The 16,099-nt window shown below is 42.1% G+C and overlaps 1 protein-coding gene across 6 annotated transcripts in view; it reads right to left on the reverse strand.

The window, feature by feature from the left end:
• Window positions 1–16,099, reverse strand: part of rbfox3a (RNA binding fox-1 homolog 3a) — a 531,011-nt gene that overhangs the window by 351,007 nt on the left and 163,905 nt on the right. For all 6 annotated transcript variants that reach the window (XM_085761389.1, XM_085761388.1, XM_085761384.1 and 3 more), the window contains exon 3: window positions 7,876–7,934. The gene's annotated coding sequence lies outside the window, so the exon portion shown is untranslated. The remainder of the gene's footprint in view (window positions 1–7,875; window positions 7,935–16,099) is intronic.

The raw sequence follows: 16,099 nt of genomic DNA on the forward strand, positions 1-16,099 counted from the left end.
CGTACTCGCCGCCCGCCCACTCTTTACAGCCTGAACTACAGGCCATACGGCGAGGGGTGCCAGAGAGGCTGGCTGGGGGCTTCAGGGCTCACCGGATCCATCCGTGAACCACAGTCACATTAGACTGGGTGCTAGCCTGTTAGCCTGCGGACACTGCTGCGCTCGCTGTAGCTGCCAGACTCACAGCTGGAGTTTGGATGATATTAACACAACTTTAAGTGACTGTTACTGTTGCATTTCAATGGTCTTTAGGTCATTTGTTATTTCTGATACTGATGCAACTTATTTTTCAAAGGTAAAGCTTTCCGCTCTCTGACTCCAGACTAACTCAAGTATATTCTCTGTGTGCATCTGTATAAATTGTCACTTAAATAAATGAGCTTGTCTGCACTTTGTAATATGTACACCTTCTCCTGTACTGTGATCATCCATCACCCACCCAGTTGTCTCTCAATATTTTGAGACCTGGATGTGCATACTGTACATTATGTTGGGAGATGTAAACACAACAGATTAGTTCAAATGTTGTTGAGCCCCAAAGCCAAACTTAGCCAATAAAGCCAAGAACATGGGGGCTATGCAGCCCCCCTCCGTCTCTTCCAAAATAAGATACATTTAAATGTAATATTTTGCTGTTTAAAGTGTTTCCCACCATACCATTTAAATGAACTCACTTATCAGCAATTACAGCAATCAGAGGTGTGTTTAAGGAGATAGTCAGTGGACTAACTTGAAGCTCACAGAGTGTGGACTGATAAACTGTGTGTTCTTCAGCTGCCGGGGTCAGAGACACTGATCGTCTCCAGCAGAAGTGACGGCCTGACCTTGTCTGAGTGCTGACTCTGACCTCTGGAGACGTACAGCCTGGATCATATCACTGACAGAGCAATACACCTTCACACCGCTCACACACACACACACACACACACACACACACACATACACACACACACACGTTCAACAGTGGACTGATTACAGCCCCAGAAACAGAAAAAAGAGATACGTACTTTCATTTATTGTGGAAACTCGTGTGTGTTTATCGCAACTTCTCTAGGCTGTGTGTTGGCTTAGACTGTGTCTCAGGGTTCATATTGGAATCAGGTTCATGCAGTATGCACTGAAGGTCCTTACAAATAATGTGTGTGTGTCTGTATGAAAACACAAGAAAACTGCTTTGTCTTTTCTGTTTGGGAAGTTTTTCCATGGTGTGAGAAGACATCTGTGTTTCACACACTGACAGAGAGGGAGCATTGTGTGTGTGTTTGTGTGCTGTGTGTGTCATCCCAGTGGTCTAATTACACTGTGACCACACACTCTGGAGAGCGGAGGGATCCCCTCATGGCTCTACATTTACACATTTGCTGACAGAAAGTCAGCATCGCTCGCTGCAGGTTTATAAACACTGAGTAAAGCTGAAGCCCAACAGCTGATCTATTTTCTCAATTAGTCCGTTCACATATGGCTGAACAATCTCAAGTTGAGCACAAGAAAGCGCTCGCTGTCAGAGGCACCAGTTCCCAATCTGCACCATATGATAGCTATCACGCCAACATGTTCAAAGTTTTATTCTCCACTTTTTCCCCGCGTCCTTGTCATTTTGCTGAACTCAACAAAGTCCTCTGTTTCCCCGTAGCTGGAGATCTCCCCATGCTCAATCTGTCTGCCTCTTTGATTTCAACTGCGTGTGTGTGTGTGTGTGCGCATGTGTGAGTGTGTTATCCTCTGCACCTGTTTCCTTAGCATTAATAGATGTATGTAACTGACAGACAGGTCTGAGGAGGATCTGGGAACGCTTGACCTTAAAGTCCGGCTCGTTTGAGAAGAAGTAGAGAGAGAGTAATAAACTTCCATCATGCTGGGAAAGTCATGACTGGTTAGGTCAGCATGACTTCTAGTGAGGGGCTGACAGATATCGCTTCAAATCAGCATTCCAATCATTTCAATCTTTTACACTGATTTATGATTGATGATCATTTAATTTGGCACTTATCAGTCTCTCTTTTTTTAGCCGTGCACTTTTTCACTCAAACTGTTTTTCTGCAGCAGTTCTGTTTGACTTTCTGTTCAATGTACTGTAATCAGACAACACACACAAACTGCCTAAAAAGCACTGCTACTTTTGTAAGGGGGAATTTACATTGATCATGATGGGATGCAACAAAAAAAGCAGCTGACACTCAAGTAATGTCAGTTTTCGAGAATTCATGAGAAACACTGAAATAAACAGATGACAAATACAACAGCATCACACTCTGTGACTAGTGAACTGAGTTTATAACCTCAGAAAGCCTGTGACTTTATGTCAGATTGATCACATACTGTACAATACTGAAAAAAATATATTTATCAAAAATTGTCTTGTAAAATTCAGTGCAGTTGTTTTGTCTTTGAAGTCATTTCAAACTGTCTTTCTTGGTGGCTGAGTTTCACCATGAAAAGATGACATCTCAAATGCTGACACTACAGTCATGTGAAATTGCATCTGTCAACTTTAATAAATTCAAATTTCGTCAATTCACTCAAATTAATAAAAAAAAACTCTCTACTGAGTTTTCATCATTAAGAGTGAGGGAGTGAAAGATGGACTGAGATCTGACACAGCTTACAAGTCTGTACAAAGTGATCCCAGCAGCTTGTGCTAAAATCACACCCAGCCACTCCCAGCACATAGGTGTGTGTGTGTGTGCTTTCACCACACCACCTCTGCCATTTAACCAAACCAGCTAAGAACTGTTGCATGTTGGAGTTTTTCACGATGTTGCATCAGGCCTCTTGCAGGCACAGGCTCAAGCACACACACACACTAATGCGTGCACACAAACGCGCACACACACAGCCCCCACATGCCCTGAACACAACTCAGATGACTTCTCGTCTGGGTGTTTTATCGCTTTTTGTCTTAACCTGTTTCTGATTGATTGTCTCTGTCTCTCAGGTTATCTGTCTGTCTGTCTGCCTGCCTGTCTGCGTCGGTCGGTGTCTGTCTGTCTGTCTGTGTGTGTCTGTCTGTGCTTTCTGCCTCATGCTGCAACCATTGCACACTGTGTTGTTGAGTTACACTTTATCCATCGGCAAATCAGAAACACAAGTACAAATAATCAAAGTCTTTGTGTCTTTGAACTCCTTTTCTTCTCAATACGGTTCTCTAAATGTCTTTTCTGGCTGAATGCCTATAAGACTCTGACAGTATCACCCCCCACCCAACACAAAGCCCCCGCTGCGCCTTAAACTCATGTCATCTGAGCCCCCAAAAAAGCAGCAGCGCTACCTAATGTATGCAGTATATATTCAGTGCCACGCTCTGATGGGCACTTGCCGTGGGAGCGTTTACTCGTACGATAGCTGCTGTAAAATAATACAGCCTCACAGAAACAAAACACATGCAAACACACACACACACACACATACACACAAACGCTGGCATGAATTCCATTAGTGTGATTTACAGTTGATGTTTAGTGGTACAGAGCTGGAGGGAAGCCTTTTACTTTCTCATTTGGAGCAGCGAGCAGGCCTCCTCTGTCTGTGGATAGATAGGAAGATGGATAGCGCGGTAGGCCAGGAACACCAAAAGAACATCCTCCAAATACACAAACAGTGAGGGACAATCAGTGACAGCAAACACACACGCACACCAACACACTCCAGAAACAGAAACAGAGAAAGATGGGTCGAGACAAATATAGAGAGAAAGCGAGAGGCCGACGGAGAGCTGGGGAGAGAGGTGCAGCAGCGGCTCACAGGCTGGCTGGGAGATTCATTAGGTATATTTATGGTTTTAGTTCTACTCCTTTATGGAAAGGTTTCTATTTGATGTAGGACGACCACATGCAAGCAAGTGTGGTTTCCAAGTTGTTGCTATACACTGTAAGCCAAGGAAACCATTATCATGTCCCACATCCGCCTTAAACCAACAAGAGTTTGTGCAAATGCTCCAACATGAAGAAGCAGAGACTTAAAGATGCAGCCAGCCTCCTCAGTGCTCATCACCCATGGCTTTCTGACAAGGAAAAGTGTCTGCAGGGTGATTCTGCACGACTAGGACAGCTGGAGCGGCTTCTCATATATCCCACACACACTGCAGCACTGCACTATATACATACTAAAATATCCAAGCATGATTCCACCATCTCAGGGTTTTACAGGACGTTAAGGACCCTGATGTTCAGCTCATTATATTGTATGCACCTATTTAATAAAGTGTAATGTATTCAGAGACTGTGTAGTTTCACACCTTATAAAACAGCAGTTTCCACACAAGTTAATTCTTCTTCACTGCTCTATAACAGTAGCCTTCACAGGGAATTTTAACGTGCAGCCACTGGCAGCTCCAGTGCTGTTTTAGAGCAATGAAGAGGATCTGATTTCTGCTGAAGATGGCTGTGATGAGTCAAAGATGCACCATCCCTGACCAAGAACTATAATCTATAAATGATTGAGAGTTAGTAAATTATGACAGAGTGTTTCTGTTTTAAACCAGCGCAGCTTTTATAGCCACGTTAAGAGGAGATGAAAGAGAGAGGAAAAGGAATAAGTCAGAGCCTCAGCATACCGCAGCTGCAGGAGTAGGATACGACTGCTTTTTCCCCAGATGTTGTCAAATTAACTCTATGTGTGAAATAGACTGAAATATAACGCAACACTTTTTGATCCCTTTTTCATGGAGTTGAAATTAAAGATCTAAGCCTTTCCTAAACACACTGAAGGCGTCTTTCTCTCAAAACCTCATTACAAATGTGTTTAAATCTGTGTTAATGAACCAACCTGACAGGTGAGGAACATCAAGGTGCAGATTACACTGCATGGCTATGGTGTGTCTTTGACTCGTCACATTAAGAGGCCCCTCTAAAATGTGTACTTTAATTTTCTAAAAATACATTTAGTGCATTCGACCATGAGACTGGGACTTGACATGTGCATTTTATGAGAGAGAAGATCACAGATCAGAGGACGACTCAATATCTGGTGTGTGACACTATTCGCCTCATGTGGTACTGCAGTGTGGATTGTGGACCACTCTTCTTTAAAGGCTGCGAAAAGTTGCTGGAGAGATATTGGACAGAGCACTGGGATGTTTTAAGCTTTCAGGAATTCTGTATCATGGCAGGAAGTGTGTGTCATGCTTCAACGTGAGGCGATAGCAGCAGATGAATATTTTATTTCAACACAAGAAAGATGGAAACACTTTGTTTCCGTGTACTAGGAATTATTATTAGATTCACTTCATGTATAGAAACGAAAACCAATTGACTAATCAACAGCGTTATATTCATTAGAGCCATGTCCTTTATATCAGAGGTTGTCCACAATGACTGGATAATAAAATGTGTAAAACTGTTGTGTGTACTGAAAGTGAGAGGGCCAGAAGGCACAAGTAATGGTAAAAGAATGAGTAACAGACACCTACAATACCCATCTGACCCCCCCTCCTTATTCTTCTTTGACACACACACGCACGCACACACGCACACACACACACACACACCAGCTCAGCCCCCAGCCCACACCACCGACACCTCAAATTAATAGGGTTTGGTTCATTTGAGTGTTGTGACCTACGGCTATATTCAATACAACCATACAGGTTTCATTCTCACTAATGAAGGGAAGGCTGTTCATTTCAAGGTGAGTCAAATAATAATAATAAAAAAAATAAAAAATTAAAAAACATGTTGGGTGTTGAAAAATAAATTACTCAGAGAGCTATTAAATTGTCAGGGCCAGAGGCATTCTTACAGGATTTCTTTTGGTGTTGCTGCTGTGGCACCAGAAACACCTTATAGGGAGAAAGTTTATTATTATTATCTGAATGTTATTGCTTGACCCAAAGTGAAACTTTATATTGAAAAGAAGAGTTAAAAGCAAACACTTTTAATTGTTCTTAACCAAAGTAAAGTTGAGAGAAACCGACGGCAGGGTGCTGTGGGGGGGTCGCGCCCATTAGCTGAGTCACTGTCCTATTAAGAGGATTTCCTTCCTCTTAAACAAAAATATTCAAACTCCTCAGCTTCTATTCAAAATTCTGCCTGCTTTGTCACAAGTGTGAAATGTCTGAGTTGCGCTGACTCAGCGTTCCAACGAAGCACACATTACAACCATATCAGCTGAGGGGGAGGGAGTGGGGGTGACAAGGAGAATGAGGGACAGAGGGTGATTTAATCCTCATTCTTATGGATACACCTTCTATACGACTGGATGGTTGTTTCTGATTATAAATTGAGCCTACTGTTAATTCTAGAAGTTGTTTGTAGTCAGACTCCTGACATAATGTTGTGTTTAAGCATCCTAAAGTGATTTGATTCTCTGCTCATCATTTGAAATGACCAAACTGTACAAAGTCAGTCAGGCTTTCCATTATTATCTCCAGATAATAGTGATCTGCAGACAATGCTGAGTGGTGGTTGTGACTAACTCTGACACCAACATGTTGGACTTACATCCCCAGCTTCATTATGACACCACTACAATCACTAGATATCACTAACTGTTTACCTCTGTTCAAAATGTACATAGGGTTACCAATTCTTACTGTTTTTCTACTGAAAAATATTCAACCAGAACCATTTTTTAAAGGGGCAGAATGGTGTTCCACAAGGATCTAGTCTAGGACTAGGACCAGTCTTTTTTACAGGTTATTTTCCTAGTATTGTCTCTTAGCCGACTGTAACACTTTATGGTGCACTTGCTGTAACTTGCAGCTGAGTGGCTACAACTTTAGTATTACTAAACTATGTTGGTTAAGGTGAGTGTAAGACCCTGGTCTGTTTGAAAACAGAAAAGGTTCAGAGTGAAGTTTAACCCAATGACAATTAGTTACATTTAACTCACACCATTATGTTAAACAAAGAGCTTTTGTTACCTAAACCACAGACAATACTTTGTGAACCTGGTCTGTGGTGTGAATGTCATGCGTTGTGCACACCAACTATCTACCCCAAACACCTCCTGGTGAATTAACTGAAACCAGTCGGTTCTAAACATTATCCAGGCAGTGATTACATGTCCTACGAAACACATTTACTGCTGTTGTTACAAATATCATTTCAAGCAGACAGAGCTGCCATATGTCACTCAGACATAGAAAGTACTTGGGTGGCATCGTGGCCGACCAATAGAATGGAAACCTGCAGAATCCAAAAGAACATGGCCAGCTAAAGGACGCGCAGTGATCAGGTTTCGGCTAATTGAGCACTTGATGTAAGGGAAGGAGCTGTCTCAACATCAGAAAGTTTGACATATGCTCTACTTGTTAAGTGTTTTTGTAACAAGCAATTTTAAATACACCGATAGTGATTCATTAAAAAATTCTCCTTCATATTGTTAATAGAAGAATATGTATCCCTCTGAAGACGTCCACCATTGGGCATTAGTATTCACAAGAAGAGAGCTGTGTAGCTTTTCAGAGTGGGAACCCCTGCAGGCCTCAGACACACTGCAGTTATAAACCTTAGATCTGGAGGGAAATCTGTTGGATTGCAGGAGGTGGATTCTGTTTATCGAGCATAAATGGACCGAAGATCCAAAGATTCCAAACAGCAGCAGATGGTAGAAGCAGAGCTCCAACATGTTCCAACATGCAAAACCACCTTCTGCGTAAACATGAACAAAAGCTCCCTGTTGCCAGGAAGTTATTTACCACTACTGTGTTTGCAAAGAGTTGCTCATTTAGAGCAGTTATTCTACTATTACAGCACCATTCATTCCACTACAGCGTAGTGTTGTAACATACTGTACACAGATTGTGCTGTTAAAACAAAAGCAACGCAGAGGATCATGGTTCCCCTCCATTTCTGTGAATCAAATGGAGGCTGAGAGAAGTTGGAGAAGTGGAGGAGAGAAGAAACCAGAATCAAGTGGGAAACGACGTCTACTCACGTTAAGATTGGTGGTGAAGAGGATGAGGCGCCTGGGTGTGTCCTCAGTTATGTGTCACACTGTGGACAAACACAGAGACACAAATTCAAGCAGGTAGTTCAATACCAAAAAACAACAACAACAACAACAACAACAACAACAACAACAAAAGCAGTTTCCTTCATCGGTAAGATTGTCTGTGTGCTTTGTTGACACTTCTGTTTACTATAGAGATTGTCTACATTTACTCCATGTTTGTCTGCATTGTGTGCACTGTGTCTATGCTATTGTGTTTGCTGTATACATAACGTTCTGAAGACTGCATGTTTGAACAGAAGCAGCACTATCCCTTTCTTCTCCATCTTCTGCTGTACCTCCAACCACCCTCCATCACCCTTTATTATTTTCTAATTACCCGGTAAGTCTGTGTCTGTGGTTCCCAGTGAGGACATAATGTCTCAGCCTGTCTTTTTGTCCCTTTCCCCCATCACTTTGTTTCTTAGATGGCTGGGCAGTCTTATAGTTCATTCTGTGTACATGTGTGAGGACTGCACTGAGAGAGAAATGAGTGAGTCCCTCAACTTACAACCCTACTTCATCCTTTCTTTAGGATGTCAAAGTTGAAATGTTGAGTACATACTTAGTACGTACTACATAGTACATAGTAAATATCAGTATGTTGAAACATTACAGTGTTGCCTGTGACTGTCTTTAGCTCAGTGCTGGATTCAGGCTGTTGCTGCTTTGAACTGTTCAGTTTGATACCAATTACCACCAAAAACACATATATAGGCACATATCTGCAACAGCCCTATAATTGTTTATGATTTTTGACTCTTTCATTGAGCTTTTAATCTGAAAGAACACTTGATAATGGCTGAACTGTTAAAGGTATATTCTTTTACAAAGAATACAAACATAAAGTATAGCTGCTAACCAAAATAGCTCAAGTATCAAAGATAAAATGACGACTAATACAATTTGTGTGTGTGCTGTACAAACATACAACTTGCATAAAAAATGTATTTGTTCTTTCATCTTCACTTGTTTGTTCTCAAGTGCTCAGTCAAAGTGACTTCAGCATTAGTATGTTGCTGCAGTACAGACATACACTGTACTGTCTGTACTGCAGCAACATACTGTTGATTCTGGGCCGTGCCTATGGAGATGTCATGCAGTGAGCCATACAATGGATAAATGAGTGGCATTCACTAATGCCAGCATGAACACTGCCCATGCTCATGTTCATCATTTGTAAACTGATTTGTTAAGTTCATTGGGCCTCATTCACCAATATCTTCTTAAGAACCTTCTTAGATTCTTTCTTAAGTTGTTCTTAAGAGGTTCCTTAAGAAAACCCTACGTCAGATTCATCAACGCGTTCGTAAGCCTCAGAATTGTTCGCAGCTGTGTTCCTACTTGATGAATGCCATCTCCTCGTAAGTTGAGGGCGTGTGCCAGGTGAGTCTAATTAACATAGGATTAGCATAGGTAACGGCCCCATCAACGCCCGTAAAAGGGCATGAGACTGCAGGGCCGTGTGCACACAGCATCCACAGGCACTGAGCAGAGAAGGTGAAGTGAGAAAGAAAATTGAAATGCTCAAATGAAAATCTGGGAGGGAGCACCAGACTCCAAACGTAAAAAGAACTTAAGTAGTGAAGTGGCGCTACTGCGGCAGGAATGAAACAAAGAAACAAACAAAGGCTTATATTTAGTTTATATTTTTATATTTAGGCTATAGTTAGTAGCGTCAGCAGTGGATGCAGCTCTTCGGGTTGTTATCAGAGAGACCACACTCTCACGTGTGCCATCATAAATATCATCATATTATCACATATGAAAAAAAAACAGTTGTGTGTAGTGTGAACACTTACAGTAAGTGCACTGTTGCAGCCCGCAATTAGGAAAAAAAAAAAATCATATCGGCAGCTGTATACCCCCCCCCCCCCCCCCAAAAAAAAAGATATGATATGAATTAAGTGTCTATAATGTTTTTTAAGAGACTGCAATGATTTGTCAATTATTATTATTAATATATATGATTATTAAAAACATCATAAAAGATAAGAAAATAATTCTTATTCAAATCATATAATGTCATACAACTGCAGAACAAAAGAAAACGCTATAATCGGTTATTTTTGCAGAAGTCTCAGCACCTAAAAGTGCGTAAGTATACTCCTGACTGTTCTTAGATTTTGGTCTTAGTTAAGAACAAATTCTGGATAAGAAAACATTCATGAATGCCACAATCTTCGTAAAAACTTCGTAAGTAGGACTTAAGAACAAATTTGTTCTTAAGAACGGTTCGTGAATGAGGCCCAATGTTCACAAAAAAATATGAACATTTAACACGTTCATGAACAACAGTGCTGCCAATATGAATAGAACAACCTGCTGTGGCTTCTCATTAAATGTGTTCAAGCAGCTTTTATTGTGAAGCAGCCACAAGAAACAACCTTTGTCAGTGTAATCAGCACAGATCATGTTAGTGTGGTCATTTGGGGCACTTTATTTAATTGTGTCCTGCTTTTTTTTGATGAAAACACCTGAAAGAGGTCTGGTTCATACAGATGTGAGGATAATACAGCTAATGTAACCATTCCAACGACAGAGGGAACAGCCACGTATGCAGCAGCACAACACTTGAGCATTTAACACAGCAGAAGACCACTGCAGTGCAAACCATGTCATTTTTTCTGCTCTTCACAGTTCACACTCTGTCTGCCTCCTGCGATGATGATTACACATTATAGATGATAGAGTCTGCTTGGCTCTGCTCAGGTATTAGACCCATGGCAGGAAAGCAGGACCTTACCTGACCCAGTCGGGGCCTCGGTCAGAGTGTAGTTACAAGCAGCTGAATGGACTCACCAGAATGAAACCTCTGACTCAACATACTACGCCTGGATTTGACCAAGTCTTAACCAATATACGTATCTCCACATCTGGGCTCATTCTGTCTGTGTGTGTTCTTACAACCATACAATCATTCTATCAGGTTCAGGCTTGTTGAGCGTAAACTGGGCCAGAAATAAACAAACATGTGGTTTAGCATTTTTTTGACTATCTTGGGTGAGGATCATTCATTTGCTGCCACGGCTCTATCATGCTGTCATCAGCCGATTATGAGTAATCATCATGTCTTTGTCTCAGTCTGGGTTTTTGTCGGCTACTGGAGAGTTTTTACATCCATAACAAATAAGGAGATTGATGGACAAACATCAGTACCAATATGTTCCTCAACAGATCCTCATTCCATTAGTGTGTAGCTCTCGTGGCAGCTTCACTGGAAACTGAAGTTGAGTCTATACATATACGGATCAGTGTGGAACGAGCCAGCAGGCCAGACAGATGGTGTTTCATGGCAAAACAATTTCCACTAAACAGATACAGACAGCCACCCCGACGGCTGGCAGCCGCTCGCCCTCTCCCCTGCTCTTCCTTTAACCTGGGCAATTAAAACGTTTCTCCCTCAATAACAGGGCAGAGGAGAGGAAAATACTGGAGATGCTACTCTCCCTGCTTAAACATATCATGCCAAACTGTGTTTCCATGGTAACTGTAGACCACAGAGGCAGTTAAGAGAAAAAAGGAGAAGTTAGCTTAGCAAAAACACACACAATGCTGCAGGGACAGACCTCCAGCACCGTCCTTATTTACACTTTGACCACTGGTACGCCGCACAGTGTGTCTGAATAAGGCCTAGTTCTCAATGGTAGGGTGTGTGTGTTGTGTATGTGTGTGTGTCCCTCAGGCATTACATTCAGAGAGGTCACTGACCTACAGTATGGAGCAATTGCTGGGTAGGCTAACAATCAGAATCAGAACAAAACACACAAACATGCAGATAAGCAAAGAAACACCACAAGCTTCAGATTCCATCACACAGAGCAAACTAACTCCCATGGGCCTTTGTGTATACAGTATATAGGCTACATCACATATACATTGATTAGTGTATAGGAGCATGTGTTGGTATTCCATACAGCTACATACACAGCAGGTCCCTGTGGAATAGGCTCAGGCTGCTCTTTATTTGTCATTGACAGAGAGGCGCACAGTAAACAGACTGATGCTGAGGCTGATTCAGTGGAGACACATCAGTGTAAACATCTCCAAAGACTCATGCTGGGCTCCTTGTACGGGCGGCTCGGCGCATGTTATTTGCCTTGGTCTTTGTTGTTAATTAAGCTTTTGATTGGTGTTGTTAATTGGTACTGTCCGTCTTTCAGATCTCCTCTGTTTCCTACCTCCTGCCTTCCTATCTCTCCTGCCTCGTCTCTGTTTTTAAGTCTATCTCATTTGAAACTCCAGTCAGGATCATCACATCTACCTCTGAATAGCAACAGATAACTTCCTGGAATAATCTAAACTGGAGTTCTCAAACTTCACTAAACTAAACTTTTGGCAATGAAGACTCTTAAAGGGATATTTCAACATTTTGGCGCATGGTATTTCCACGTTTCCCTCATCAAACTCATCAAATACACAATCCAATTTTGAAGTCACTCTGCCCAGCAGCCGTATCTGGAATGTAGTTCCGACTACGCATTTGCCTCGAAAACAACTCTGTCTCATCACAACTTGTCCACGAGAGCGTTTTGGAGTTGTTAGATTGTGAATTTGATGAGTTTGATGAGGGAAAGGCGGAAATACCCAAACCATGCAGAGCTCACGTCTCTGCCCCACCAATCTAAAAACAGCTTGCACCAACAATTAAAGGTAATGAACCTACTCCTAAGATTATAGGGATTATGGCAATAGGCAAATTTGCCAAAATGTTGAAATATCCCTTTAAAGAAATCGATGAAAAATACAATTTCGAAAATTACTGACCCGCCCCCCAACATACAGGCTGTCAGCCAGTCACTGAAACAGGGAGCTTCTCTTCACGCCTCTCCTCTGAACAGATGTATTGGATGTTCTCAGTAATGATGCTGATGTTGACTTGATGTAAAATAAATGAGAGCAACACACTTGTATGTATACTGTACTGCTGGCATGTCTTTGGACCACCTGGACAGTGTAATTATGGGGTCAGAGAACTGAGCAGCTGAAGCACTAGAGGAGAAAGATGAATGAGGTTGTCAAAGTTTGTCATTAGCCATGATTGGTTAACTGGAGGGGTGTCGAGGATCAGTCAGTTACCGGGCTCTGGGATGGTGATGTGACCACGCTACAACAAACAGGGGGCATCTTCCCAGGATGTGTTCAGACACTGTGGGTCACCCCTGTTTTGTCAATACACCACTGGAGCTGGATAAAATGCAAGATGTTGCAGAGCCTGTGTGCACAGCTCAGGTCGTAAAAAAGGAAGAAAATCTGTTTCCCCACACAGGAAATCATGAAACATGGCCGTGAAAATCAAAGACCTTCTCTCATGACCCCATGTGAGCCTTTAAAAAGGTGTACAACAACTGTTAGTGTAAGATCATCATGGAATAGGATCAGGCAGCGCATACTGATCAACACCATAGCAACAGAACTGGTTTTTAATATAACTCTTGCTGATTCACATTGACTTTATGAACTCATAAGTCAAGAAGACAATGGACTATCATATCATGATTGGAAGAACAGTTATCAATGCAATAAATGTCCTACTAGGATTCATTTCTGATGGTGAAATGAGAAGATTTTTTACAGATCTAATATGTGCGTATTAAAACTTTTCCTGCCATGATTTTGTCTTCATGTACAATTTCTGTTTCCCTGAGGCTCATGGTGGAACTCTATCCTAGTGTTAGAAAAATAAAATTATCAAGCACACGCAGCCAAAGTGCAAATAAAGGTCTCATAAAATAAAAATAAAGATCTCCTCATATCATCCCTGCGTCAAACCGTCTCCACCAGTCAAGACGGTGCAGCTCATCAACAAACAAAGCCATGCTGCGGTGTACAGTGTGTCCTGTGGGAGCAGCCTCCACACATCTCGCCCACTGTCACAGTATGATTTATTGAAATATTACCCCGACCAAATTAACAAACGGGGCTGGTCCTGTTCCCAGTCTGTAGCTGCCTGTGAATAACAAACACTGGGGGAATCCATGCGGACCACCACCCTGACACAACTCTTATGGATATTAATATTTTCTTTCCCTGTCACTGGTTATTTAGTTGCCAGCATTGCAACCCACTCTCCCCGTGGTACTGAGACAATCCATCCTGTCAGATTTACCCTGTTAAACAGGGGTGGGAGGTGTTGGGGGGACGGTGAAGGAAATGTAGTGTGTGTGTGTGTGTGTTGCCGAATGTATATTTTGTTTGCTCGTGCATCAGTATGTGTGTGTGTGTGTGTCTGCACAGGGGAGTGTTTTGAGAAGGTAATGAGAGTGTTGTGAGAATGTTATCAGGGGCTGTAAGAGGCCCACTGAGGCGTTTCGGGAGTGATGCACTTTGAAAACCACTCTGAGTGAAGCCACTCGCGACCTGGAAGTGAAAGCAATTCCTCATCTATCTCATCCATCCTTCAACTGACTCTCCTCTCGCCTGCCGCTCGTCTTTCTCTTCCTCCCTCTCTTCTACTTCATATGCTGCTCCACAACTTTCATTTCTTTCTTTTTTTCTCCTTGACTCTTTATTCAACTCTCCCTCCTTGTCTACTTATGGCCATCATGGTCAAACATAATTCACTGATGCAAAGTTATTGTACTGGTGTATGAGTACAAGTTACCAAAACAGGGGCTCAAAACTACAGAAAATGTGTATATGCTTGGAGATGGTTAGGGTTAGTCTTAGTAAAACATATCAATCAGTTTTACAACTGAGGTTGTTCTGTGCATTGCTCATTAATACTGATTGGATATTTAAGAATTTGTATTAATGAATATGTGCAGCACATGTAACATCATAAAATCTTTCTTAAGGTTCTCTTGAGGCCACTCATTTGTCTGCCACCATTGCAATTAAAGACTAAACACACATACATTACAATGTTCAAGGAAATTGCATAACTTTAAGGACCTTTCTTCATCTCTTGCAGAAAGGCATCATCTCTGTCAAGAGATTTGGCAACATCTTCCCACCAGCTGTTGTAGAGAAGGATACAGAGTTTTTCATGGGGGACTACAATGACAGTGTCAGAGAATCATTTCACATCACACGTCTGGGCCAGAAAAATCTCTCATACCCCATGAAGTGACTGTGAAGGGTACAAACTACAGAAAGAGCATGTTCATGTTGATTAATGGTGTTGAGGAGGGGCTTGTCTCAGGAAAAATGAAGTAATACTGAGGCTACAGAGATTTAGCACCACATTCTATCACTAAGAAATGATTTCTTGTGTCTCTCCCTGATGTGTTCATTATATTACACAAAGCCAGAAAAGCTACTGCTGTGTTAACCAGGAAATGCTGGATTACTATCACTTATTTGGACGCAGTGTGGTTAACATGACTGTAGTTGTTCCATACCATTCCAGACCAGACCAGACCAGACCCTGCAGAGCAACAGCAGATGTTGACAGCGCTCCGAGTAAATATCTGGTATAATGAGGCTAAGTCACACACTCCCAGTGTCTCTAAATGTCCTGAAGAGATACCCCGGGAGATCTGTGTTCATGTTTTGTGCTGATGGTTTTAGATAAACCCTTTAAACACTGTTCAATCTGAACAATGAGATATTGTGAGTTAGTTATAGACAGATGGGGGAGTTTTTGGTAAATGTGGAAAGGAAGAAGTACACCAATCAAAGTTTCTGCAAGAATGAAAGACACCACAAATTTTGACCCAAGAGTTTTAGTTTTCATCCATCCATCCATCCATCCATCCATCCATCCATCCTTCCTTTTTTAACTGCTCAATCCAAAGTCAGGTCACAGGTGTAGCAGGCCAAGCGAGGCAGTCCAGACAACCCTGCCCCCAGTGACATTTCCTAGCTCCTCCTGGGGGACCCGGAGGAGTTTCCAGGCCAGATGAGAATATAATTCCTCCAGTGTATGCGAATCATCTAACAGTTGGACGAACCCAGAGGAGGTCTGCTGGGAGGAACCCCAGAGGCATCCTAACCTGCCCAAACCACCTCACCTGGCTCCCTCAGACTTGAGGGAGCTGCATTTCAAAACAAGATGGTGGGGAAGAGATTTACAACGGTTCTCTTCGTGATTTGTGGCTGACTGAAATACTTCATGAGCAGGTTTAAAATACAAAAGCAAGTATGCCTGAGATTGCTTTCTCCCTACCCCAATAAATATTACAGCCCTAATTACCCACACTTAACATTTTATGAATCTTTTAGCACA

Source organism: Trachurus japonicus, chromosome 19, assembly GCF_045865225.1.
Source record: "Trachurus japonicus isolate A0001 chromosome 19, Traja_1.0".
Lineage (NCBI taxonomy): Eukaryota > Metazoa > Chordata > Actinopteri > Carangiformes > Carangidae > Trachurus > Trachurus japonicus.